Below are 26,154 nucleotides of genomic sequence, written 5' to 3'. Positions count from 1 at the left end.
GGCCGTAACACAGGCGCTGACGTCTTCTGGGGCCGCAGCCCCGGAGACAACAGACAGGCTGTGGTGAGGTCCCTGAGGGCTCTGGGGCAGCCTTGGGTGGGCCTGCTGCCCTTGACTGCCCTGCGTGTGATGGAGGAGAGCCTATGAGGCGAAAGAGTGAGGTCCTTGCTCTCTGCTGGGCCTCAGAGGAAGGGACCTCACGCCTCCCTCTCTGTGAGCAGTTGGAGAACTTCCCTCTCATAAACAAAACAAACATGAGCTGATAGGGTGGAGGCCCCAGAGACAGGCTGGGTGGCCCTTTCTTCAATGTCTTTGCATTTGTTTCTCCAGGGGGCAGATTGCGGAAGCTTCTTAGAGGCCCGGAAAGCCGCCTGTGGGTCTCATCAACTTACTTGGTTAACCGGTGCTGGCGAGGGCCCTGTTGTTCTTGGAGAAGAGGCTGTGAGCTTTTCAGATCCCTGTGCACACAGGCAAGTGGCTCAGCAGAACCCAGAACCCAGGATGAGGGAGCAGGTGCGTCGTGGCGAGGGCAGATGGTGTGGTATTGCGGGCGGAGCCCCCGTGGGGTCAGGAAGCCCCCTCCAGTTTTGACGCACCTCTCCCCGCAACTTGCTGGGTGGCCTTTGCAAGTCCTAACTTCATTGGGCCTCAGCTGCCCATCTTTGGCTTCAGAAGGTCAAGCCGGATGATCCCTGGAGTCTCTCCTAGCTGCTTGGTCCATTTGAACCATTTGAAGGAACCGCTGTGGTGGCGGGGGCTTCCTCCCGAGGCCCCTCCCTTCCTGCCCCCTTTCTCTTCCACATCTCACTGGCTTCGCCCTATTTTGTTCCCAAAGCCGAGACCCCAGGCCTTTCTATGGAGCCGAGGAAGATGGTGCTTGCCTCAGCTTGAAGACTGGGGCCAGAGAACACTGCCATCCATCACGTTCTCATTGTCACGTTAGAAGGTCCCAGAAGGTCAGCTTCCAATTGCCTCTCAGCACAGAGTCTTGTTTGTCTTGCCTGGGGACTGCCCTTTCACAAAGCGAGCGGAAAAATACCCCTTGTCCTCCCCAGAAGAGGTGATGAGAAATGTATTATTGGGAAGGTCGACGAGAAGTAGAAGTTTGGAGACTATTATGCTATATTGAACTCCAAGTATGGGATATAAATATTTTTCAGCATTGTGCACATCCTGTTTATTTTCTTTATCGTTGCTTGAGTATATTTTGTCTAGTTGCAGGAAGAGTTTGTGGTCGAGGTACAAGGGGTGGCTTTTGATATGAAAATGTGTATTGTGACTCCCTGAATGGGGGGTGGAGGGGCAGAGATGGGCCCCACCGGGTGGAGGAGGGGCCTCGGTGCAGGTCCCGCCGGCCGGCCGGCCGGGAGCGACACCGGGGAAGCTGCGAGGCGTGAAAGGGTGCTTTTAGGAAAGTCTGGATCAGACATGATGTTATAGGAAAAAATGCAGCGTCTAAGGAAACAGCGCATGAATAGAGAGAAAGCCGAGAGACGGGGCAGGGAGGCCGAGAGGACATAAAACAGATTGTCATCGGGAGCTAGGGAGCGGGGCCGTGCCGCTGACGGGAGGGAAAATGGCAGAGGTTCTCCGCTCCCCCTGGGAAGGCTGCGCGTCGGGGTGGAACTGACGCAGAAGCGCTGGTGCGGCTGGTGCGGCCAGGGGCCGGCCTGTGCATTTCTGAGGCGTGAGGACAGGCAGAGCCTCAAGGCAGGGCCCGTGGCCCTTGGTCTGTGCCCGCGGGAGGCACATATGCCCTCTCATCTTGATCCCCAAACGTTTGGGGTGGGGGAACAGGGTCCACAGTGGGGGAAGGAGTCATCTTGCCCGAGGCACACCCTGGAAAGGACTGAGAGGCATGGAATCAGCCCTCCGTTTGTCCCCTCCACGTTGCAAGGGAAGAGGGACAGGTGCTCTGTCCCGGGTGGCAGGCGGTTTCCAGCAGTGCGGGCCAGGCTGCCAGCCTCTGGCCCAGGTCGGCCGCTCGGCAGGTGATCCTCTGTGCCTCAGCTTCCTCCCCAGGAAAAGGGGGTTAATGTCAGTGCCTGCCTCAGAGGGACCTGAGGACTAAGTTAATTCTTTTTTTAATGTGAGTATTTTATTTATAGCCAAAAAAGAATTTATCTTTTAATTTCCCCAGCTTTACAGAAGCTAATGTATCAATAATAGTTTAATGTACCCTCCTCGGTTCATCTCCTTTTCAAATCAGAGTGTTACCGCGTAAGACATTTTCTCACGAACCCGCAATGCATGTACAATTTTAAACATCCTGTGATTACTTAACTGTTCTTTATTAGACAGCTCTGTGAGTTGATTTAAAAAAATAAAATCAGGGGAACTTTCTAATTTGCCATGGGATTGTTGTAAACAAAATTTGTGAGTCAGGTTTAGACCAAAACAGCTCTCTGGCCAGGGTGGGCGTCCAGCGGGCCGGCAGAGGCCCAGCCGGTTTGCCGAGCCTTGATTCTCCTGGGGGCTCCACAGGCGCTGGGGGCAGCGGGGGAGTAAACGCCCTGGTGGCCCTGGTGGGGGGACGGGGTGTTAACAGCCTTTACAGGGCCACTGGCAAAGGGGTTCGTTCAACAGCAAGCATTCGTTTTGATCGTCCTGAACTCGGAGTGGCCTGTCAGGACTCAGGCACAGCATAGCAGGTGCTTGATAAATAAATACCAGGTTCCTTCTGGAGCTCCCTCGAGTTCATAGCTCCCCGTTGTCCCCCACATCCTCACTCCCCCTCCCCCCAGGCCAGACCAGGAGCAGCGTGTTCACTCTCCTCTCTGTGTTTCACTTCTCGAGGAACTGCCGGCCCGTTTCCGAGGAGACGGCACTGTTTTCCATCCCCACCAGGAAGGCACGGGGGTCCCACTCCCTCCACCATCTCCCCAGCACTTGCTGGTGTTGCCTCTTTTGATTCTAGACGCTCTAGTGGGTGTGCATGGGTATCTCAGTGTGGTTTTGGTTTGCATTTCCCGGATGGTGAGTGGTGCTACATAAGCCTCTTTTCACGTGCTCATTGGCCGTTTGTATATCTTCTTTGGAGAAATGTCTGCTCAGATCTTTCACTTGTTTGGATCGGTATAGGAGGGCTTGGAGGAAGGCCTTGCCCGCTGCAGCGCTGTGTAAGTTACCGTGAGGGAGAGTCCCCAGGGGCTGGCATGCCCGACTCCTCACCTAAGGATTTGGGGGGGGGCGGTGGCGCGGTGCTGCATAAATGACCAAGCAGGCAGAAGCTGATGGCTTTGTATCTCCATCCCTCGCCCCGAGGAGAGGCTGGAACACTTGCCACCCACCAGACTTTGCGGGGGCTGGTTTCCCCAAGTCCCTTTGACAGAGCACGGGCCTGCCCATACCTGGATGCCTTTGGTGACGACTTCAGAGCCACGGAGGATTTGGACTCTGTACACCCACAAGCCCCTGGGAGGTTGCTGACGGGGTGCTGGCCGGCAGTGTTGAGGGGGGCCACGTGGGGATGGCGCGAGGCCCGCCTAGCCCCACCCGCAGGTCCCAGCGGCTTCCGCAGCTGCTGGATTCACTGCGTGTGCACGGGCTCCGCGTTGTTTTGTACCAGCTGCTTGCTGCTCAGGTGGCTGTCTGCCTCAGTATAAGTTTTCCTTTTCATTTTCTTTTTGCTTAAAAATGCTCGGATTTTTCCGGGAGTCGATTAGACCTTGGTGATGATTGATCAAAGCTCTGGTTTGACCTCAGCAGTTCAGGTACAGCAGGCCCTCAAATAACGAACGTTGTTTTGTTCAACATCGTTAAAACATCGATGAGAAGAAACCCATGGCCGCCCGAGCCCCTGTGTGGGGAGCGTGCCTGCTCTCCCCACGTCGCACGGCCTCCCGGGGACCCGGGTTTCCTCCCCCGTCCCGGAGCTGCGCGCGGGCGGTGAGTCGGCAAGTCCCAGAGCGCGAGGCTGTGGGTGAGTGGCCCTGCCACGGAAGCGCGTCCTGTCGGCGGTGGGTCCCACCTGGGGCCCCGAGCTGAGCTGCTGGGATGGGCTCCGGGCACCCGTGAACTGGAACAAGCAGGTTGGAAAAATAATGATCTGACTTGTTTTTATGGACATTTCCTAAATATATATATAGCTCACATTTATTTCAGTGTTTAATATTAGAAGTGCTTTGAAGTCTATATTTAGAAGTTGGGTGGATACATTTGTGGCTAGGAATGTGCTGTAGGAACTTAGCTCTTGTTTATATCCGTTGGCCTATGGTAAAATTGGTTTTGTTATGCATCGTTTTGTTTAAACTCGAAGTTTCCAAGTACCTACCGACATGAAGCGAGGACATCTGTGGCTCTCCCTGGAGACCCGCTGTGAGCCCCAGGAGAAGAGACAGTTAAGAACCTTGCGGATACGTCACGCCGTGCGGTGTGCGGCAGGACTAGGAAGGAGGTCGCCCTTGTTTCAGTAGACGGCCACGAAGGGCGAGGAACAGCTGGGGCGCGAGGGTCCAGATGGACACACTGGACAGAGAGCGGGGTGTCATAATTAAAATTCCCATGAGAGATGAGCCGGTCATACAGGAACTGGGTCCCCACATCCAGCCTTTTAATAACCTCGCTGGTGCTAAAACTCTGGTCTCTTCCCAAAGGATGGCTTTTCCTTCTTATCCTAGAGGCCATCCTGGTTCTAGTTCCCTGTGGCCCGCTTTTGCTTCTTTCCCCTTGAACTTCCGGGCTGCTCCCTCTCCCGCTGGGCAGGTGCGGGGACGGGGAGTTGATTTTTCCTCCCACAATGTAGTATCTGGCAGTGGCGCCTCATCCTACTCTTGATTTCCTGCCCCCCCACCCCCCGCCCCCGTCTTCTCCGTTAATCTGTGCCTGCTCAGAATGCGCTTCCTCTGTGACTTCCTCTGCTCAGCCCAGGCGCTGCTTTCCTCCCTGGGACCTCGCAGCTTTTCTGTGCATACCTACCTACAACGATGACTATTCTGGCGCTGGGGTCACTCGGGCTCGCTCTCAGGGGCGCTGCCGCGGCTCTGCCACCGGCCCACCCGCCTGCCCACGCCTCCGAGGAACGTGGTCTGCAGCATCCCCACCTGGTCAGCCGCACCAGGGCCCAGCCCAGGGCCGGCAACTCTGGTCAGTGACACACTTCTCCCTGGACACGGAACAGCAGCCCTTCCATTTCCGCAGAACGCCCGCCCCTTCACAGCCTCGGTCTTTTCCTCCCGCTGCGACCGGGTGGTAGCACCCCCTTCCTTCAACCAGCTCTCCTGTCACCATTCCCAGACCTCTCGGTGTCTCAGTCCCCGCCCCCGCCGTACCCTCCTGTTGGTCAGTGACCCTCTTCTTGATGAGGGAAAGCTGGAATGTGACCCGGTTGGTGCCAAAAGGTATTGTTATCTTAGTCATTTGCATTTGTGGGTAATTAGTTTCAGAATTCCACTTTTTTTTTTTAGCAGCAATCCCCCCGACAAACCCTGAAGCCCCCTCAAGTTGGACCCATAACTAGCAAATGGTGAGTTGGAGGGGAGGCTTTGGGGTCCGGGCAGGGCTCTTATTTCCCAGTGATCCTCCTGACCAGGTGGCGGGGCCCCTGTAACCTTGGACCCCGAGCCAGGGGGTGGGTCTTGGGGACCGTTACATACCCAGGAGTGGTCAGGCGGCAGGCCTCGCTCCAGCCCCCTGACCTTGTGCTTTTGTTTCTGATTAAACTTTGTTATTGTTTTATTTCTCATGTTACAGAATCTGTGCCTGTTAGTTGTAGAAAAATTAGAAGGTAATAGGTTAGGAAAAAAAGAAAGGAGAATGCTAGGTACAGTTAATTCATCCCGCCTACCGGAGTGACGGAGGTAACGCCTAGAGCATCTGCTGCCTCATAGACTGTTTTCCACGTGTGTATGTTTCCGTTATGCATGCAGTTACCTGAGTTTTTACTTAATATATTTTTGTCATCTTTCCACATAATTGAATAGTCTTCTAACCTCTGGTTTTGTGTGGCTGTGTAGCATTGCATCTGTGGATGTACCATGACTCAGTTAATCAGGCATTAAATTTGCACGTTTGGGCTGTTTTCAGATCTGCTGCATTGTAAGCTTTGCTGTGTTGAGGATCCTTCTATGTTGGCCTTGGTGGTGTGCTCAGTGGTCACTGAGGATACATCCCTAGAGGTGGGATTGCTAGGTCCGAGAGTAAGCACGTGGTTAAGACTTTTGCTACGTGCTTTATTATTGGTCTCCCCAAAATGCTGGTCCCGGTTTCTTTAAATGCAGCAGGCATTAGTTTCTCTAAAAAATATTGGCCAACTTGGAAGGCAAAAAATGGTATTCGGTTGTTTTAATTTGTATGTCTTTAAAACCTAACAAGGAAGAATGAACATTTTTGTAGGTTTATGTTTTGTATATTCCCTATTGGAGTACTTAAACATTTTTTTTTAGTAAGAGTTCATTGTTTTCCTTAATGAACTTTTTATGTATTAAAGATTGTAACTTTTTGTTCATCTTTTATCTTACAGATAGTTGTCTCAGGTTGTTACTGATTTTATTGTTATTTAAATTTTAAAATTTGTGGTGCTTTTTGACATAGAAGGTTTAAAATTGTCATGTGTCCAGATACATGTTTTACAATTTTTGTTTTTGCTGTCATCCTGTAGAAAGGCCTTCTTAACACCAAGATTATAGAAATATTTACTTACATCGTCTTCTAGTAATTTTTGCAGTTCTGCTTTTTAATCTGTCGGAAATATCTTGGTAGAAGGTATGAAAATGGGGCATAACTGTTAGATTTCTTGAATGGTGAGCCAGTTGCCTTCGCAATACTTGTTACTCATTCCGCCCTTTCCTTCCCAGTTTCCCCCTTGCTTTATGGAATAAAGAGGTCTCACCTTAGACTTTCTATTTGATTAAATTCTCTCTCTACTCTTAGGTCCAGTTTGACCTGTTTTGGTTCTTGTGGCTGGTGACACTCTTTAAGGCCCCGGGGACGCTTTGTGAGTGGCACAGCACCACACAGAAAGCCAAGGATTGTTCACGTTCTTGTCCCAAGTCTCTGAGTGTGTTACGGCCACTGTCTTCCCTAGTGACAGTAAACAATCTGTGTTTTTTTAAAGCTTTTCTTCATGGATCTTGAGTATAGTGACTTTGTCACTTGAACCAGCGACTGCTGAGGTCTATTAATAAATGTTTGGCTTGTCCCCTGCCCACAGTGCCCAGTGCCCGGGAGAGGCAGGTCTGTGTCAGCCCAGGTCCCTCAGTTCCACCGCCAGGTCATAATCACATCCGTTTTTCTTAAAAATCAGCAGCCCCACTCTGCTGACTCATGTTCTTTGACTGCTAGACGGTTTCCTTCCCTAGGTGGGCGTGCCGGGCACAGTCTTTGCTTTTTCCTTCTTTGGCGGGGGCGGGCGTGGGCGTGGGAGTTCAGGGTGGAACTGTGATGGAGGACACGAAGCCCCTTCCTCCCTCCTGTTGCGGGGCTGTTGCCGGAACAGTCGGTCAGACAGACGTGTCCTCCTGGTGCTTCCCTCCCTCCACCTTCTCTCTGATTCCACTTCCTGGACTCAGAGGGAGCCTGTGGGTGGGAAGCCTGCTGGGTGGTCTGCCCGGCTTCCAAAGGATCCTTGGCCACACCCAGGTCTAAGGTGGGCCTGGGCCGCCCTCAGACCACACTCAGCCATGCTTCCTCTGCCAGCGATGCCTTTGGTGATAGTGACGATGAGGAAGAGCTGGTGACCACCGGGCGGTAGCCGGATGGTGAAGTGGAAATCCTGCAGAGGTCTCCTGTTCACAGATCGGAGTTTAGCTACTGAGCACCTACCTGCTTTGCGCCCTCCGTGACAGTAGACGCCGTGGGGAGTTAAAAGGAGCCGTGTTCGCAGCGCTTGCCCTCGTTCTGCTCGCCAGGGCCACAGCCAGGTGGCTGGGCCTCCAGCTCCCAGTCCTCGGCCCCTGCCTTGCCTCAGTGTGAACCCTGGCTCTGCCACTACTGTGACGCTTGGACAAATGACCTAACTCTCCTGGACCTCAGTTTCCTCAGTTGTCAGATGGGAATGACGCTTCCCGGGGTGGTTGTGAGGACTGAATGAGCTAGTACATTTGAACATTTTCCAGGGCCTGACACAGGCTGTGTGTTTGCAGTTATTATCGTTGCTCCTGTGTGTGTGCCTGTCTTCCCTGTACCTCCACGAGAGCCTCCTGCTCTTTCTTGCCTTACCCACTGCACAGCTCTCCGCAGACGGGACGCCCAGTCAGTATCTGTCCCTGAGAGCCCCGGGGCGAATCACTCTTGCCCCGCTTTGTGCCGGGCTCTATGTCACGTCGCCTGGTCTGGTCTTCAGAGAGCCTTTACAGTGGGCGTTGTGTTAGTTTTACAGATGAGAAACCCACAGCCCAGGGAGCCTAAGGCACTTGCCAGAAGCTGTCCAGCCAACCAGTGGCAGGGCCAAGAGTCACCCCACCCCCCACTCTGGCAGCCTGACCCCAGAGGAGAATCAGGATGAATGGATGAGGGAAGAATGGGATGGGAGCAAGGGAGACGCATTCGAAAGAATTGGAGAACAATAGAGCCTTTAAGAAATTTCATAGGGTGATGTAGAGCCGAAGGAATAGGCAGTCCCGCGTGGATTTCCTGACATTTGGTTTTTAAAGGAAACGAGAACACACTTGGCACCTAAAGGAGCTTGGACACCCAGTTGGGCCCCAGGGGTGCTCTGCCTGCCCACTCTGGCTTGCCGGTCGCAGGGCCCTGGAGCTGTCAGGGAGGGTTCCCAGGAGGAGGAGGAGGGCTTGGGGATCTGGCTCCCAATGACTGGTAGGAGGTCTGCGGTCAGAGGCTCTGGCGGGAGCCCGGGAGGCAGGCGCATGCAGGGGGGACATCCAGCCACACCGGGAGTCGTGGCCGTGAGAGCACCCCACCGTGGAGGGCCGCAGGCACCAGCCGGGGGGAGCCGGGTTGGGTGTTTATGTGAGGGGCTAATGGGCTTGCTTCCCCTGGGGACGGGGCTGTGCAGCAGGCTGCCCTGTGTCCCATTGCATCCTGAAGAAGGACCCCCGGAAGGCAGCCATGGGTGGAGTCAGTGGGAGGAGGGCGGCCGGGGTGGGGGTGGGGGAGAAGAGGTGGGGCAGCGGCTAGAAGTGGGCTGGGGGGGGGGAGTATGAGGGTTGTGCTGAGCTGAGGCGTGGGATGGTCCCGTCTTCGTTTTCGTAAGAGCAACCCGGCTGCTCTGTAGGAGGCAGGGGAGGACCCGGGAGTTTCAGGTCAGAGGTGATGGAGGCTTCCATGTGGGTGGGGTGACAGAGAGAAATAGGCACCTTTGGGATCCTCGTGGGAGGTGATGCCCCCAGAACTCGGTGGGCTCCTTGTGGAAACAACAGTAAAGATATAACCCTGGGTCTTCCTCAAGTGGCTGTACGACGCTGAAGCTTGGTGCCACTTGTTGGAGGACGCAGGGCTGTGGGGAAGGGTGAGAGCAGTGGTTTCTGTGTCCCCAGTGTGGGGCCTTGGGGTCATGGTTTAGGCTGGAGAGTGGGACGTTCAGAGGGGTGGCAGGTGCCGGGGAGAAGGGACCAGGCTCTGCTGCCTGATGTCCCTGGGTGCACTCAGCCTCTGCCAGGTTCACTTGGCTTTAAAAACTGCTTTGGGCTCAGGGGGCCGGAGAGGCAAGTACCGTGTACCCGCAGTCGAGCCCCGGGGAAATGGTGGAAAGTCTCCCGAGAAATTGTGCTATCATCAGTGATTTTATTAGTGAGACATGAGTGGCTTGGGGGTGGAGTGAATCTTCCTAGGAATGAGGAAAAAAAAATTCCAAGTTCATCTAAGGGTATCCTAAGCTCTCATGGCCTCTGTGGTCTGGGAGCAACAGCTTCCGATCCGAGCCACCCCCCTCCAGAACCTTCCTGTGGTTTACCAGTGAAGTGGGAGAGTATTGAAGGCTGGGCCATGAACATGACGCTTCTGGCAGTCAGCCCTGGACCGAGGAGACCAGCTGGAGGGAGGTGGAGGTGGAGGTAGCTCCCTAGCCTGACATCTTGAATTGCTCCCTGTCCCCAGTGCACAGTGGAGGAAATGCCCTGCATTTTCTCCTACTCCCCCTGCCTGGCTTCAGACTCTTTTTAGACTAACGTTCTTCACCTAAACCTAAGACTGCACCTGGATGATTTCCTTGCGTTCAGATCTTGGCAGGAGGAAGAACCCAGGGCCCTGGGCATAGCTGCTGTCCCTTTGGTATATTATTACCAGGGAGTCCTCTTACCTGTCTCTCAAGGCCTCCAGCATGTTTCATCCCTGCCCCGTTGGAAGGGCTGCCTGGATGAAGTTTACCTAAACCGAGTACAGAGTCGTGACCAAAATCAGAACCTTCCTGGAATTTGCAGGCACTGAGAGAACAGAAGGAAGTGGTCCCTAGAGCTAAAAAAAAAACACAACAAAAAATCTTAGTTGACGTTTATCCGAGGTGCTACGGAACAGAAGAAAGAATTTAGAAATGAACCGGGGGGCCTGCCGCCCCGTCTTGGACGCCGCCCGGAGTGACCGGGCCAGGGCCCCCTTTCTTCGCTCGCAGAATCAGTGGCTGGCTCTCGTCTGCAGGCCCCTCTCGGCGGTAACACTACCCCGTGCAGCGCTCGCTTTCATTACTTAGTCCAGCAAAAAAGCGAGGGCCGAGATTAACACCCTCAGTTACGTCTTTGCAGAGCTCAGACCTGAGGAAATTGAAAAACACTCCAGCCAGCATGGAACTGGGTTTACAGGGCGTTCATTGGAGACGCCAGTGGGCCTCATTAAAAGGCACTTTATCTGGAAGGCCCCAGAGAGCCGTCCGCGCGGAGGGAAGAGCAGCGTCAGAAACGGAGGCGGACACGCTGAGCTGCCTGATGCAGTGGAAACAATGCCGGACTGTGAGTCTCAGTTGCGCCTTCTGCTCTGACCGCGGCCGCTCACTGGGTCCTTTCCTTGCCCGGATCACTGTTCCTCTCTGGGAGGAAACAGTCTCTTCGAGCGCCAGTACCCCAAGTGACCTAGTGAATTTCATCATGGCTGAGGTGCTTTCGAGTCTAAGGTTTGTGCCTACAGTAAAAGAAAAGAATAAATCAGGAATGCCCCCAAATCATGTGCCACCCGGCATCTGCCGCTCCCCCATTCTCTGTTGCTTCTGAGTCGCCGCCAGTGTCAGGGTTTTCTGTGCCGTCCCCTCCCACGCTGCAGGTTATACTCGTTTGCAGCCGGTGAGTAGTGAGCCACCCCGGCAGCCTGGCTGACGTTGATTCCAGAAATGGCAAAATGTAGAAAAATGTGCATCTGAGGATTGATGAAATCTCAGTTAACAAAAGAGTTTGAAGGCCGTGATCTCATGGGGCCGGCAGTTGTGCCTGCCCCTCCTCCGGTCAGCTGGCTGCTCGGGTGTCGGCGCTGGAGGGAGGCACCTGTCTGGGAGCAGGCTCTCTGTCACCTGTCTTGGTGTGCCGGTGCTCAGAATCTCTACAAGTTATGTCTTTGTCCCTGAAAGCCATCAGGGGCTTGCTCTGACACCCATGATGGAAGTCTGGTGGCTCCTGGGTCAGGCTGGTCGAGGGCTGTCTCCCCTGCGCTCTGCCTTGATGTGAGTTAGCTAGCAAGTGTGGATTTCTCACCTGTGGGAGGCCGGTGATGGGGTGGGAAGGGCAGAGCCTCGGGGGCGTGTCAGATGTGCATCTCTTCTTAGCTCCATCTTTCCCACAGGTCAGGTTTTCAGGTGCTTGTCCTCTTGGCTCTAAGACCGAGGTCACCCTGAGGACTAAGGAAGGTGGTGGCAGGGAGACCCCTCCTCTTCTTTCCTAGGTGCTGGGGGAGGTGATCAAAGACTAAGCAAGTGGCTCAGAAGCTGTCCTCCAGGAGTTTCTGATCTCGTTGGGCGATCTCTCTTTCCCCAAAGCCTCAGCTGGCTGGGCGGCCACCTGGGAGGGGACAGCTCCCACTGGCTGCCCCTCAACTCAACCTCCCAGGGCCTAATCTGCCTGCACCCCCAGACCTGCTCCCACTCTGGCTTTCCCCTTCAGTCCCTGGCATCTTTTGGACCCTAAATAGCTCAGAGCATTCCCTTTCTTCACATGCTGGCGACTCCAGGTCTACCTAGCACCTCTCCAGTCCTCCCCCCCCTCCTCCCCCCTCCCCCCAACCCTGATTCAAGCCCCCAGCCCACACCTGAATGGCCTCCAAGCTCCCTACTGTCGCACCCAAGTTTGTAAGGCCTTGTGGCTCCGTGATCATTCTTAGCTGTCGTGAGCATTGTACCCCGATTATCTCTGTGACACTCAGTGCCCCCTCCTCCTTTCCTGCCTTATTTTTCTCCATAACACTTATCACCCTCCTGCACGCCATACGGCTTCTTTCGTGCCTTGTTGATTGTTTGCCTTCCCTCACTCACCACAGGGATTTTTGTCTGTCTGTTCACCGCTGCCCCTCCTGTACCTGGCACTGTGCCTGGAGTGTAGCTGTCAATAAATACTTGCTGAATGAATGAATACATGAATGAATGAACGGATGCATCAATAGAGTGCATCTATCCCAGTTTTAAATAGTCCATTTTGGTCTGTTCTCCACTAGATTCCGGCCCCCTAGAGGGCAGGGCCATGTTCTATTTATTTTTGTTTTGATCATAGTGTCTCCTTGGTTCCTTTTTGATGAATGACTGTTATCTCAGCCTCTGTCTTGTCCCTAAATAAAACTATTAGTGCGTGCCTCTTTGGTCTACAAAAGGCTAGCGTTTTGGGTGGTTTCTCCACTCATCCCATTGTTACCTACCCATGGACCCTCTTTCGTCCTCTCCCCAAGCCCCTCATGCTCACGCTCCGAGCTCAGTATCCCTGCACGTTGTCCACTAACGAGCTGTGTGCTTTCACATACATTACGCAGTCCCCCCTCCAAGCCTGTGCCCCTGCTGGCCCACCTGCCAGGTGCCCTCGCCCTTGGCCCTTGGCCTCGTGGAAAAGTCCGACGCATCCCTCACTCGCTTTGAGCCTTCTGCCCTGGGCAGACCCCGAGTGCCCCTCCCCTCTGGCAGGGGCCCGCACCCCCGACCGGGCCTGCCTTTTGCGCTAGTATGTGAACTTTTCAAGCCAGTGACTAAATCCTGTGCCCCTTGGGCCAGTACACTTTCTGGCATGAGGCTGACCTGTGCATTTATCAGGTGAATCAGCGAGGGAATGAGCAGCTCGTCCACACGAACACTGCGCAGCTCGTTTGACTGAGGGTCGGAACAAGTGTGGTCCGGCCCGACTCCTGGAGTATTTTAAATGCCGCTGGTTAAGGGTCTTGGTCAAGGCCCTGCACGGACTAAGTGCCCACAGCCTGTATGAGTTCTTTCTGCCCTGTAACTGCTGACCACACGTTCACACCCAGAGCCATGCCGACTTCTCTCAAGCCCTGGGCAACTGTTCGGCCCCTCCAGCGGCCTCCAGCGGGGAGGTCTGCGGCTACCCCTGGGGTAGTTGTGGGACACAGCTAATGCGTCGCCTGGAGGCTTCTGGGAAGGCGGGTGTAAGGCCCTGAGCTGGTAGCGTTGGGTGTAACGCCTCGCCCAACCTGTGCTTCGGAGAGGTAGCCTGGCTGCAGTCCTCGCTCGCTGGGCCTGCGGAGCCGCGGCCGGGAGGTCAGGGGCCCGCCGGAGGACGAGCTGCAGGGGGCCGGGCAGCGCAGCACAGGCAGAGCGATCCCCAGTGTTCAGCCATATCTCAACCTGGGCCTTAGGCCTATGCGGCAGGTTGCGTCTAGACCCGTAGTGACCGTGGGGTGTGTGAGCTGGGGCCCTCGTGTTTCATCCTTGTCAGAGCTGAGAAGCAAGGGGGCCGGCTGTGGCCGGCCTTCCTGGGAAAGGCCTTCCTCCTGAGTTGTGAATGAATGTTGGAAAGCCCCACTAATCACAGAAATGGGGGTCTCCCTAAAATACGGACCCCTAGTTCTGGGGCTGATGATAACTCCCCTTTTGCCCTCAGATGACTGGGGTTTTTTTTTTGTTTTTTTGTTTTTTTTGTTTTTGCCAGTTTCTCCTTAATGATAACTGGGTGTATCCTCCCCACCCACCCTGCCAAGTTCTTAATACTTCTGGGGTTGCGGCCCCTGCTTCCTCAGACCTGTCTTTCCGGACCTTATTTGAATAACAAATTGGCTTTATCTTACTCCTTGTATGTTAATGATCACCCAGAGATCTTTTAAAAAACTGCCCAGCCAGGACTTCACTTGGACTAATTAATCAGATCAGTTCCTCTCTGGGGGGTGGGGAAGCCGTGCTTTTCTCTGTAAAGCTTCCGGGTGAGTTTACTGTGCAGCAGGAGCGGAGAATGCTCGCCCGGACCGTCCCTGCGCGGCCACGCCCAGCGGGTCCTCGCGTGCAGCCGTGTGCTTCCGGGGGCGCCCTTGGCGTACAGATGCTCACGCTCGTTGTCCGGCCAGGACCGGTCCAGGGGCAGCGCGAGTGTGCGGGCACAGCCCCTGGGTCACGGCAGTGCCCAGTTTAGGCCTGAGGCCTGGGTCTTCTTCGTGGGGGCTGCTTGCTAGGTGTTTACAGACCTGACATGAACCTCGTCAGGACCACTGGGTACCGGGTCCTGGGCGAGGGGAGGAAACTTGTTTGAAGTCTTGACGTTCTAGTTTGGAGGCCTGTCCCTGGGTCCCAGGCCCGGAGGGTGCGGCCCTCTGAGTGAGCACCCCGCCCACATACGCCCCCCAGCACCCCTAACCCCGCTGCTCCGACCCAAACCCTCTGAGCTCTCTACCTGGAAACTGGCATTCCCGTCCGCCCCAGGGGCCCAGGGAGGCACTGCGCCCGCCACCCCTGACTCTCCCAGGCCCATCCAGCTCTCCGTCCCACGCCTTCAGCTGAGGTCTTCGTCTTTGCCCGCCTTTGCCAGGTCTTTGCATCACCCGCTGATCTGGTCTTTCCTTGCTTTCAGAGGGTCACTGTCCTGTGCAAAGTGCGTGAGATCAGCTGATATCTGCATCTAAAAGGTCCCCGCTCCCTGCACCTTTGCCCACTTCTCTGCTGGTCTCCAGGCCCCCCCCCCCCCCCCCCCCCCGCCCGGCCCCACTCCCGCCCCCGCCCCGCTGCTGTCATCCTCAGGGGAGGTTCTTCTCTTCTTCTCGCCTCTGAGCCTCTGCACATCCTGCTTCCTGCTCTTGGAAGGCTCAGTGTGTCTCCTGCTCCCAGCAGTATTAGTTCATTAGCCACTCCCAGGGGTCAACTGTTTAGTTGTTCCTAACCCTCAGACCCTTGCCTGACCCCTGGAGCCGAGGATTGGCTAAGTCCCACCTTCCTTGAGGGCCGTCGAATTCCTCCCGAATTCAAAAGGCCTTGGCACTGGTTGGCGCTGGTGGAGATTGTGGAGCCCGTTCTTTCTGCAGAGATGAGACTCTGACCTCTGGTGCCATCGTGTCCTCTACAGATTGAGGCTCTGGAGGGGTTGCCGTGGGGCCCTTGCCCTTTGATCACCCCCTGACAGTCCGCTTTGGCTTCTGGAGCTCACAGGCCGCTGGTCCGGCTTTGCTCGTGGGAGACTAGCGTTCCAGCCCTGGGCCCGCCTATGCCAGGCCGGGTGCGGATGAGTATTGACGGAGCCCGGGCCGCCCTCAGAGTGCGCTCCCTGCCGAAGCGCCTTCTGTGTCATAGCCCCACGCCAATCCACGTGCACCCGCACACGACACCCGTGCCCCCGGCCTCCTGCTGCAGACTCTAAGCCGGTCTCCTCACAGTTCCCTGGTGCTCTGAACCGTGCTGCTTTCTGGAATAGTTCTTTAGTCAGTCCCCACTGAGGAGAAGCTGTCACAGGCCCTGCATGGAGGGGACAGCTTTTTTCCCTGAGAGGAGCGGCAGGACGTCTTCCCCGCCAGGCCAGCAGCCAGGGTCTGTGCAATGAGCGCTTGCCTGGTTCTTCAGTCTCCCAAACCAAACTGACATTCACATTCTCCTGAAATAGTCACAAGAGTAGCAGCAGTTAAGAGGATAGTGTAGTGAATGCCTCTGTGTCCACCCCCAGCTTTCTCAAATTGCTACATAATGCTTTTTTCTTCATCCCCCTTTTTTTTTTTTTAAAGAGATTGGTCTTTAAGATGGCCCACCCTCTTCCCCACCTCAGCCTTGCAAAGTGGGAGCGTGCAGTGTGGAGACAGGAACCAGCGGTCAAACCCTTCCCTCTGGCCGCACCGCATGTTCCTTATGGAAGTGAGGGTTCTTCCGCCGTGGGACCCCTGTCCCTCCAACCTCTGCTTCCCTCTCAGCCCTGCCCTGCTTCTCGCTCGTGGGCAGAAAGTGGGTGGAGTGAGGGCAGCGGGAGGCCCCATCTCTTTCGTATCCAAAACAGAATATACGTGGATGGTAAGAAAAAATAAGGTTCCTCCTCCTTCAGGCAAAGTCTGTGCTTCAGGGCTCGGGGGAGAGAGGCTGACGGTCCACACTCCCGAGCCCTCCTGCATTTCCTCTGCCTGGAAAGCGTTCCTCCCTCCCCCTTGAGCCCATCTGCGGTCCAGTCTTCAAGGCCCGGCTCAGGGCACGCGTCCTCTGTGAGGGTTCCCGTCAGCCCCGTCCGAGGTGCGTTTCCTGAGCCCTCTCACACACACCAGCGCCTGGCCTTGGGGTTCCACCCGCGCTCTGTCCCTCCCTCCCACCAGGCTGTCATTTCCCGGAGGCCAGTGACTGAGTCTGCTGTTTATTTTTGTATCCCCCCATCCCCTTGCTCCGTCCCGGGGGCATGAAGATTTAAACAAAATATTTTCATTGATTTTTTTTTTTTTTTTTTTTTTTAGAGAGAGGGACAGACAGACAGATGTGGATTTGTTTTTTCCACTTATTTAAGCATTCAATGGTTGGTTCTTGTATGGGCCCTGACCAGGGATCAAACCCGCAACCTTGGTGTATCGGGACGATGCTCTAACCAACTGAGCAACCCGGCCAGAGCAAGAGGGTGAAGATTTGTTGAGTGAATGAATGAACGAACGAACGAATGAATCCACAGAACGCCCTATTGCTGGGGCAGGCGTGTTTTACTAGTAAGAATTGGTGAACATTTGGGGTGTCCCGGGCTGGACCTGGAGCTTCCCCCCTGTCTGGTTCCGGGAAGGAGATAGGTGTTTCAGGAGCCCAGGCCAGAGGCTGTTTGCTCAGGGCGGGCCGCACGGAAGTTCCGCTAGTCCCGTCATGGAGAACAGTGAGCAACAGGCCAGGCTCCACGTCCCTCCCCGAGCCAGCCTCCCCCGTTCCCCACAGGGAGGCCAGCAGCCTCCAGAAGCCACAGGCCTGCTGGTTTGCAGGAATCCCGGTGTGTTTTTTCCCCTCGAGTGACTTTAAATCGTCTTTAAAATGATTGCTCAACTTGAAAACCCCTGCCGGCGGTGTCTGTGGTGGTTTGGAACCTGCTCTGCATTTCATTCCTTTCCCCAAATTGTTCATTATTTCATTTGCATAAATTTTAGTGGTGAGATATTGCCCCGGGCTTAGGAAGCTCAAATAGACCTCTAATGGGGCAGCAGAGATGAGGGGCCGGGCCCAGTCTGGCCGAGGCCTGCACGCTTGCGATTTTCTCAGCCCTGTCCTCTGCGAGGGCTCCTGCCAGGGTGGCTGCAAGGACGACAAGAACGCACGGCTTCCAGGAGGCTCAGGGCCCCGGCCCCGCCTGGCCCTGGCCTTGACCTGTCCCCCTCTCTCTGCATGTTGTCACCAAGGTCCTTGTCCAGGCGGGAGACAGAGCCAGACAGACCCCCGCTCCCACCTGGACTCTGGTCTCCCTGCCCCATCAGTCAATCCGTCCGCACCGACTTATTGAGCGCCGCTGGCGTACTGACAGCCAGGCGCTGGGTGCCGCCGTGGGCAGACGGAGAAGCGAAAGACAGGGGGAGATAAGAGTGCTCCGCGGGGGCCCGTGTGGACGAGACAAGGCAGCTGTGTTAGGGACCAGGCCAGGGGTACGGGCAGGCAGAGCTCAGGTGGGGGCGGGGGATGGCATGACGGGGAGAGAGCCTGACCTGAGGGCTGAACACGGGGCCTGAAGAAGGTCGTGGAGGTTGGCCAGGATCTCTGTGGGGCTGAGCTTCCCCCAGGCGTGCCCCAGCCGGTGTCCCGCGGTAAGCAGCCCGTCCCAGGCCGCGGCCCCCCAGGGGCGCCCGAGTGTGCATGGCATGTGGTGGAGGAGGCTGGGCGACGGCTCTGGGTCCCGTCGGGGGTGCCGTGAAGGGCGGTTTCACAGCGTCTGGAGGGTGAGCGGGTGGGCAGGGCTGGAGCACAGGTTGCAGCGGAGGGGGGCTGCGGGAGTGACCAGGGACGGGGGGGTGGGGGGAGCCTCGAATGCCCAGCTCTGGAGTCTAGGTGTGTCCCGGCTCAGGGGGCCAGGGCAGGTTTCTGATCAGACAAGGGGCCTGGTCAAAGAGGCGCTTCAGACCTGGCGATTGGGCCGTGGTGTGGGTATAGGAGGAAGGAGTTGGGGGCAGAAGCCCAGACCTGACGCCACACGGACGGGAGCGGGCACCATGGGGACAGAGGGAGCCCGCAGCCGGCAGCCCCGATTCCTCAGACCGGCCGCCGGCCACCCGCACTCACCAGCCTCCCCTGGGGGAACATGGAGGAAAACCGATTTGCACCAAACACTGGCTTCAGGGTGGAAGGTGTGGCAAGGACAGACGTGGCCTTCACCTGCGAAGTCCAGGCAGAGAGCTTGCTGGGACCTAACAGACTTCAGTCCCAAGAGAAACGACTTCCCCTCTCTCCCGAAACTCAGTCAGTCCCATGTCTCTCAGGGTTCGCCAAGATCTCCTGTGAGCCCAGCGGACCTCTGTGTCCAGCAAGACATCAGGGGAGAACCAAGACATGGCCCTTGTCCTCAAGGACCAACCATAACCACACTCAGTGGAATTTAAATTAAATGTTTTTGGATCATGACATACAGTAAAAATGTATTTACCATGATGAATCATGACCTAGCAATCTATCTGTCCATGCAAAATAAAATTTTAATGAATATATGATAAGTATTTTTATATAAAATATAAATAATAAAATTGTACCATGCGTGGGTCACCCTGTTTGCTTCTGTGTTTTTTAAATGCTGCCCCACAGCCCACTCAGAGATCTCAGGACCTGCTCAAGGGCTGTCACCTTCGCTTTGTTAAGTGCTGGCCGCACGGGAGAGGCGCAGACAGCGCCCCACACCAGGGGGTGGGCAGCTAGGGGAGCAGCACACCGCTGCTGAGGGCTCGTCTGGCAGCGCGCTCTGGTTTGCGGGAAAAGGGGGTCATCGCCGGGGACCGGACCAAGCTCTGCAGGGACGGGGGCGTTGCACCCAGTGGAACGTCCGCACCCCGGCTTCTGGTATGCAGTGCAGTGGGTGCCCTGCCTCCGAAAACAACAGAAGCCAACCACGGGATTGTTTGACCTTCTCGCTGGACGGCGGCGGGGAGGGGGAGGCGGTCTGCAGAGTTCCGGACCATGAGCCAGCTTTTGGATGGGTTTAAAGCCCACATTCATGACCCCTGTGCAGCTCAAGGCTGCTTGTGACTTGGACTAGGGAAAGAGTAGAGAGACACGGGAGAGATTTAGGGATTTAAAAGTAAACAGGACTCGGTGATGGGTTGGCTACCAGGCCTGAGGGAGCAGGAGGTGACAAAGGCGACGTCTAGGATTCCAGCTTGCACTTGTGGATGAATGGGAGCATGCTGTCCTGGACTTGGGAGGGACTATCATGGCTTTGATCTTGGACCGGGTTAAGTTTGAAGTGCCTTTGAGAGATCTGAGTTGGATACGTGTGTCAGAAGCTGAAAGCAGATTTCTGGACTGGAGATAGTGGGCGAGATTATCAAGGGAGACAGTCAAAGAAGAGGAGAGGAGGCCCACGTCCCCTGCAAGAACTCCAGCTTTGACTGAGGGCAAGCAGGGAAGGAAGGCAGGGCTGCAGGGAGGGCGCCAGGTATGAGGGCGCCAGGTATGAGGGCTGCTAGGAACGTCAAAGGAAGCGGGGGCTGCAGACGGGATGTGGCGAACGCTCTCAAAACTGCGGAGAGGCCTAAGAGGGCCGATGAAGTTTGCAACACTGTGGTGCGGGTGGCCTTAGTGTGGCTCTTCTGGAGGGATCCTGGCACAGAGAAGGCAGAGCTGGTGAGGCTGGGGAGGGAGCGGGGTGGGGGAGGCAATGGAGAAGCTGAGCTGGGAGGCCAGGAGAGAGGGTGGCTGGGGCGAGAAGGGGGCTGCAGGGAGGGCTTCCAAAGAGGAGCGATTTGAATGTAACTGCCAGGAGAAGGGGCGGACGAAGGGGGACAAAGGGAGAGAATGAGAACCTGAGTGAGGAGGGCTAGGGAATGGTTGATTTTCCCTGAAGGGGCGGCGGGGAGTCGGAGGTGTGGGGGCTGGTTCTCTACACGGGGCTGTGCTGGCCCCAATGAAGGCAGCTTCCAGGTTGGGAGCAGCAGGTTGTAGGGACTCTTATTTAATGACTTCTGTTTTCTCTGAGAGATGGAAGGTGAGGCCACACACTGCAATTGCAGAGGTGCCGGAGGTTTAAAGAGGGTGGCGAGTATTTGAAATAGGGAATCGTTCCAAGGAGTGGGAGCATTGACAAGTCTTAAGAATCCATTCCTTCTTTCAATCATTCACTCACAAATAGTACCTCCTGTGTCCCAGCCACTGTGGTCTAGGCCCCGGGGGTGTATCAGTGAACGAAAAGACCAAAAAAAAAGAAAAATTCCCTGCCCTCATAGAGCTTACATTCTAGATGAGGGAGGCAGAGTAAGTAAATAAATATGTAAAGTATAGGCTATGATATACTAAGCAAAGTATGTAAAGTATGTGCATGCCGTGAAGATGACAAATGCAATGGTGGAAATGAAAGCAGAAGCGAGGAGTGGGAAGCTGTGGCGGTGAGTGCTCAGGGCAGGCCTCACTACGGAGGGGCCCCTGAGCTAAGGCCTGAAGGCGCCGAGGGGCTGAAGTGGGGCTGGAGAGGCTCTGGCCGCAGACTGATGGACGTGCCCGCCCTCCCGGTGGCGTGACCCCTCCAGAAGGGTCCGCGTTGGCTGGGCGTAGGGAAGAGGGGAGAAGGTCCTGGCGATAAAGACACCACACTCCCAAGGGCCTGGGGCTTGACTGACTTGTTCAGATGGATGCTGGTGTGGCCCACAAGGGCAGGCAGCGGGGTGAAGAGCGGAGAGAAAGCAGAGGTGTGGCCAGGTGACTGGCTCAGGGGAGGGCCTGGGCCGTAGGTGGGGGAAGAGATGCCCTGGAAGCTGTTTCCTTGGGCTGGAATGCGGGGGTGTGGGGATGGGCTCTGAGGCTCCGCCAGGCCCCCCGCCTGCAGCGGAGGCCTCCAGAGGGGAGCCGCGGGGGGACCTGCCACGGTGCCCCCACGCTGTGTGTTGTGTGCGGGTCTAACCCTGCCTCTTGCCTGTGTTCCCCGCGTCACTGCCCGCATTCAGCTCCCCCTCCTTGCTGTGCTGGAATTCTGTGCCAACGAAGAGTGAGGAGAGCTGGGAGGCGGCCCGTGTGGGGCTAAAAGCATCAGCCTCAGCGGGGAAACCCGGTGACCACCGCTTTGGCTGCTCAGAGAGACTTTTTCCCCTTCCGAACTGTTCTGGCTCTGTTCTGGATGGTTCCGGTTCTAGGAAGGAAAGATTGCTGCACTGGGAAGCCCTTAGAACTCTGGGTACCAACCGTGTCAGCTGCATATTAAATTGCCAGGGCCTCAGAGCGGGGCTGGCCTTGCTCTCCCAGGGATGGCGGCCCACGGAGGTCAGGGGTCTCCCCGAGGTGCCCTTGTTCGTCGTGGTCACCCAGCAGAGCGTCCTGAGTGGACTGCTGCCTGCTCTGGGGTCTGTCGCCCCGTGAGGGGTCCATCCCGGGCACAGACCCTGTCAGCCCTGTGTCGTCCGCTCGCAGCAGGCCTTCCCCAGAGGCCTGGACCTGTGCTGTCAGAATGGTAACAGTGGCTCCCGGTGCCTGTCCCCTGTGTCAGCTGCTGTGGACAGGTGGGCACCATGATTGTCCTCATTCCCAGCTAAGGAAACTGGGAGGCACAGAGAGATTAACTGTCCTGCCCAAGGTCAAGTTCACTGTGCTAGTATTTCACAGACCCGACTGCACCCCTCATGCACCCAGCTCCCGGCTTACCTTCTGCACTGCGTTTTACTAGCCTTATCTCATCTGATAAAGGGGTGCTTGTAACGACTGTTTCTTTCGACACCGGGAGAGGTCAGGTCAAACAGGTGGAAGATTCTAACAGGCCCTGGATCCCCCACTTGACACTTCTTGCTCCTGCCTCAGTGGCATTTGCTGATGAAACAGACCAGCAAATGGATGAAACCAAGTCCCCACTGGGCCTAATGAATCCTGCTGTTACAGCTTGTTTGCATTTGTTAAGTTAATTCGTTTTCCAGACAGAACCACAGCTCGGTGTCCCTGCCTCCTTCCCAGTGCACCGCGCCCCTGGGGGCCCTAGCATCCGCCCTAGGCCATCTCTGTGTCCTAGTCCTGGGCTTAGGGACAAGTAGGGACTAGCTGGCCAGAAGAGAGGCTGACCCTGAGGACAGGGAGCCTGGCTGGGCTCCTTGCTCCCTGGCTGGGGCAGGCGCACAAAATGAAATCTGAACTCTGGAGGGAAGTTTACTGCACAATAAAGGGAGAATGGCCCGCTTTGGGGACAATTAAAGCCATATTACTGTGGAATTACAGAGGACGCCCAGGGAATTAACCAAATCCAAAGCAGGCAGAAGTACCAGGGCCAAGAAATGTGGGGCGTTCACATGTGGGTTCCCCCTGCCCCCACACACACTTGTACAAGGAACCTGTCTGGTTCCCAAAGCCCCTAATTTTAGGGCAAGAAAAGACATTTTCAAAGACTCTACCTGAGGGGAACTATTGCCATAAAACAACCCCTGCCTGGCCCAGCTTGTGCCTTAAATAGTTCTGCTCTGGTTCCATAACCAACCAAGTCTCCAGCGGAGGTCCAGGGGGAGGGCTGACCGCGCGGTGTGCAGCCGGAAAAGGAGCGCCGGGCCAGGGTTCCGGGCCGGAGCCGAGCCGGGGTCCAGTCCAGTCCAGTCCAGTCCCCTCTGAGAGCTGTCTAGGTGCAGCCAGCGGCCTCGCCGTCCTCACCTGTAAACGGGGCGTGACAGGGTCCTCCTCGCCCGCTGTCGGTGACCACACTGGGAGGATGTCGTATCTAAAAGTAGGCCCCCGGTGCCTTCGCTTTTTTAATTTAATGTCCTCCTTGGGTGAGAATCGTGTAAAGCTGTGCAGTGCGGGGTGTTTATGAGAGCACATGGGTTTGCACCAGCTTTCTATCTGTCTCCCAAGGCGGCGGCGGGGGCGGGTAGGATTTGGGGTTTCTAAAGTCACAGGTAGGGTGGCTTCCACAGTGTAGAGTCGGGAGCCCCTTCCCCGCTCCGGGAGGCCCCACAGCCTTTCCTCCCCCGTCTCTGTGGCTTACCTTGGGGGCAGTGGTGACGCTTCACGATGGGCAGACAGGGCGGTAGCACGGTGCAGGGTGGGACGCTGGCGATCCCCGCCTCCGGGGAGGCTGTGAAGCGCAGATGTGATCCTGCGTGTCCGGGGCTCACCTCGGTGCACAGAGACGGCCCCTGGTGGGCCGCCTGTCACTGCTGTGAGGCAGCTGCAGTGGGCGGAGACGGCCAGGTGTAAGCTGCAGCCCTGCCCTCACCTCCTGCCTCGGCCCTCTGCTCCCCAGCGCCCGTGCGCCTCAGCCTCCCGGCCGTGCCTGGGCTCCGCTCTGCCCTCTTTCTCGGAGCCCCCAGAGGTGCCTCGGCGCACAGTGCTCCTGGGGCACTGTTGCCGTAAAAGCTTTTGAGACCTAGAAAGACTGGCTAGTTTTTAAACGGACCCACTGCTGTTGCTGTCGGAGCTGCGGCTGCACGGACTCTGCTGTGAGGAAGTGGTGGCTGTGGTCCCCAGGCCCTGCCCTCTTACTCTGGCCAGTAACTTAGGCCATCGCTCCAGAAGGACCACTTGGTTTGTTTTCTCCAAATAAATCCCCCACTTTTGCCCACAGGTAAGTCCTGCTGTCTTCCCCACACAAACAGCCCCTGCCCCCAGGACAGGGGCTCATTTACGGGCTGGAGGACTTCCCAGGATTCTTCCACAGACTCGGGTGTAGGAACAGGAACAAGGGCAGTCCTGGCCTCGCACCTAGAAGCTCTCACAGCCCAGAGGCGGAACAGTGTCTCTTTGAAGGCTCTCGGAGATGGAAGGGACTTTATAGTTTGTACTGCGTCCCTCTGCTCGCATGCCTGTGGGAACAGCAAGATCGCTCTCACGGTGGCCCGTGCTCTTCCTGGTCAGCTGCAATCTGCCTTTCGCTGTCACTTTCTCAGTTCTGCGGCAGGCCACCTGCCTTCTTCAGTGATAGGGTGATGTATAATTAATTGTCATCTCACAAACACTTTACTGATATATAAATAAATTGTACCTACTGGTTTGATTAAATTAACTGGATTCAGAACTGAGGTCCCGAGTTTGATCAGTTTCACCACAAAGCGCGTCCTGATGAAAATGGCCTTCTTTGGGTAAACATTTTGGGCCATTCTAGTCATAACGGCCTTCCTCTTCCTGTTTCTGCCTAAACAGCAGTGTGTTTCCACCTGGGGGCCCTTGTGTGTGGGATGGAGGCATTCGGGGGGCTCCCGGGGCCCCGGAGAGCCCGCCGGGGACAGCGAGGAGGTGGGGCGTGCAGCGGGAGAGCTCTCCTGGGGCCCTTAGGTGGGCAGGGCATCCCCTTCTCTCACATTTCCATGTGGCCTCAGACGGGGGTTTCTGTTCCCACTGGGCGCGTGGAGAAAGGAAAGTGATTAAGGAAGGACAAGGTGTCACTGACCAGACAGGAACTGGAGCATCAGATAGCGCTCGGGGTTCAGAAGAGCCGTTCAAGGCCTCTTCCCTGCTGGTGCTGCTGAACTGGGGGCCCTCTTTGCCTCTTCTGGGGCTTTCAGGTGCTGAGGAGATTAGCATTCCCTTTAATTAAAAATCGTCATGTAAAATCACAGATCTTAGGCAAAGCCCCCGTTTGATCGGGGTCTACGCGGTGTTGGTAGATAGGATTGCCAAGCCACACTTGAACACACTTTTACTAAAAAGTGTTTGTTAAAATTCCAATGTAACTGGGCGTCCTGTCTCTTTAGTTGCTAACTCTGGCAACCCCAGTGGGCAAGTGAAGTGGGAAAGTGAGAAGGCGTGTCAGTGCTGACCTGGAGTGGCTCAGGGGACCCCGGTTTCCACCTGTCCCCATTCACGGGCAAGAACCTCGGGCTTTGGGGCTAACCGGGCTGTGTGTGTGGAGTCGTATTTCCGGAGAAGTTTAGGCTGCAGGTGAAGCTTGTCTCTTAGTGGAAAGCCCAAGTCAAAGTTAACTGAAGAATTGCATTAAATAACTGGTCAAGTGGAAAGGGACTCTGCCGTGAGACGGTGGTCACGGGAATGGGAACGGTGTCCTCGGAGTCACATGCTTTCCCAACTGGGGCCAGGGGCACAGAACCGACAGCGAGTCATCAAACCTCCCTCGCCGCCAGCCTCTCCCTCTCCTGCTGGAGTCTGGCCTTGCTTCTCCAGCCTGGCCGGTGCCGGGCTCAGTAATGGGACCCCTTACAGAGGGGAACTGACTCCGGGGAGCCAGGGGCCAGGCTTGGCCGGCATGGCTGGCAAATCAGCGCTCGTAGGTCTGTTTAATAAAGCACAGGGAGTGTGTGCCACCTCTGGGGAAAATGGCCGGAAGGAAGCCGCGTGCTGCCAGACAGGCATCTGGGCAGGGGTGGGCCAGTCATAGGCAGTGTGATTTCATGGCAATGCAAGCCATGGGGGGAGCTTTGCTCAGACGACTCTTGTACTTGGAAAATTCTGGGCCTTCCAAAATGGATTCCAGCAGCCATGGAGGTTTATCAAGCTTCCTTCTGCCCACAGCCACGCCAGCCTCACTTTGCTGTGCTCGGGTTCTGGGGCCCCCGAGTGAGGAGTGCCCCCGCTCGTGCCAGGTGCTTGGCGAGGTCGCTCTGACTGTTGGAGCCTCGTTTTTCTCCTCTCTCCCTCGATAAGAGGATAAACTTGGACACCCTGGAAGCCTGCCCCAGCCCAAGAGCCTGCTTCCGCCCTTTGGCTGAGGAGGCTGGGTGTGGATGGGAGAGGGCAGGGCTGTTCCTCGGGGTCCTGTTACACGCACGAAGCAAGACCCAGGTCTGAACCTTTATGTGGAAACCAGTAGTCTC

The 26,154-nt window shown here is 56.1% G+C and overlaps 1 protein-coding gene and 1 pseudogene across 1 annotated transcript in view; one reads left to right on the top strand and one right to left on the bottom strand.

Annotated features, from left to right (window-relative positions):
• Window positions 1-26,154, top strand: part of NTN1 (netrin 1) — a 172,342-nt gene that overhangs the window by 72,894 nt on the left and 73,294 nt on the right. The gene's annotated exons all lie outside the window — the stretch shown is intronic.
• LOC129068715 (multiple coagulation factor deficiency protein 2 homolog) overlaps window positions 1-26,154 on the bottom strand; it is a 31,556-nt pseudogene that overhangs the window by 4,613 nt on the left and 789 nt on the right.

Source organism: Pteronotus mesoamericanus, unplaced genomic scaffold (genome assembly GCF_021234165.1).
Source record: "Pteronotus mesoamericanus isolate MK-2021 breed Mesoamerican mustached bat unplaced genomic scaffold, CSHL_Meso_final contig_22, whole genome shotgun sequence".
NCBI classification, from domain to species: Eukaryota; Metazoa; Chordata; class Mammalia; order Chiroptera; family Mormoopidae; genus Pteronotus; species Pteronotus mesoamericanus.
This window is presented reverse-complemented; position numbering and strand designations above follow the sequence as displayed.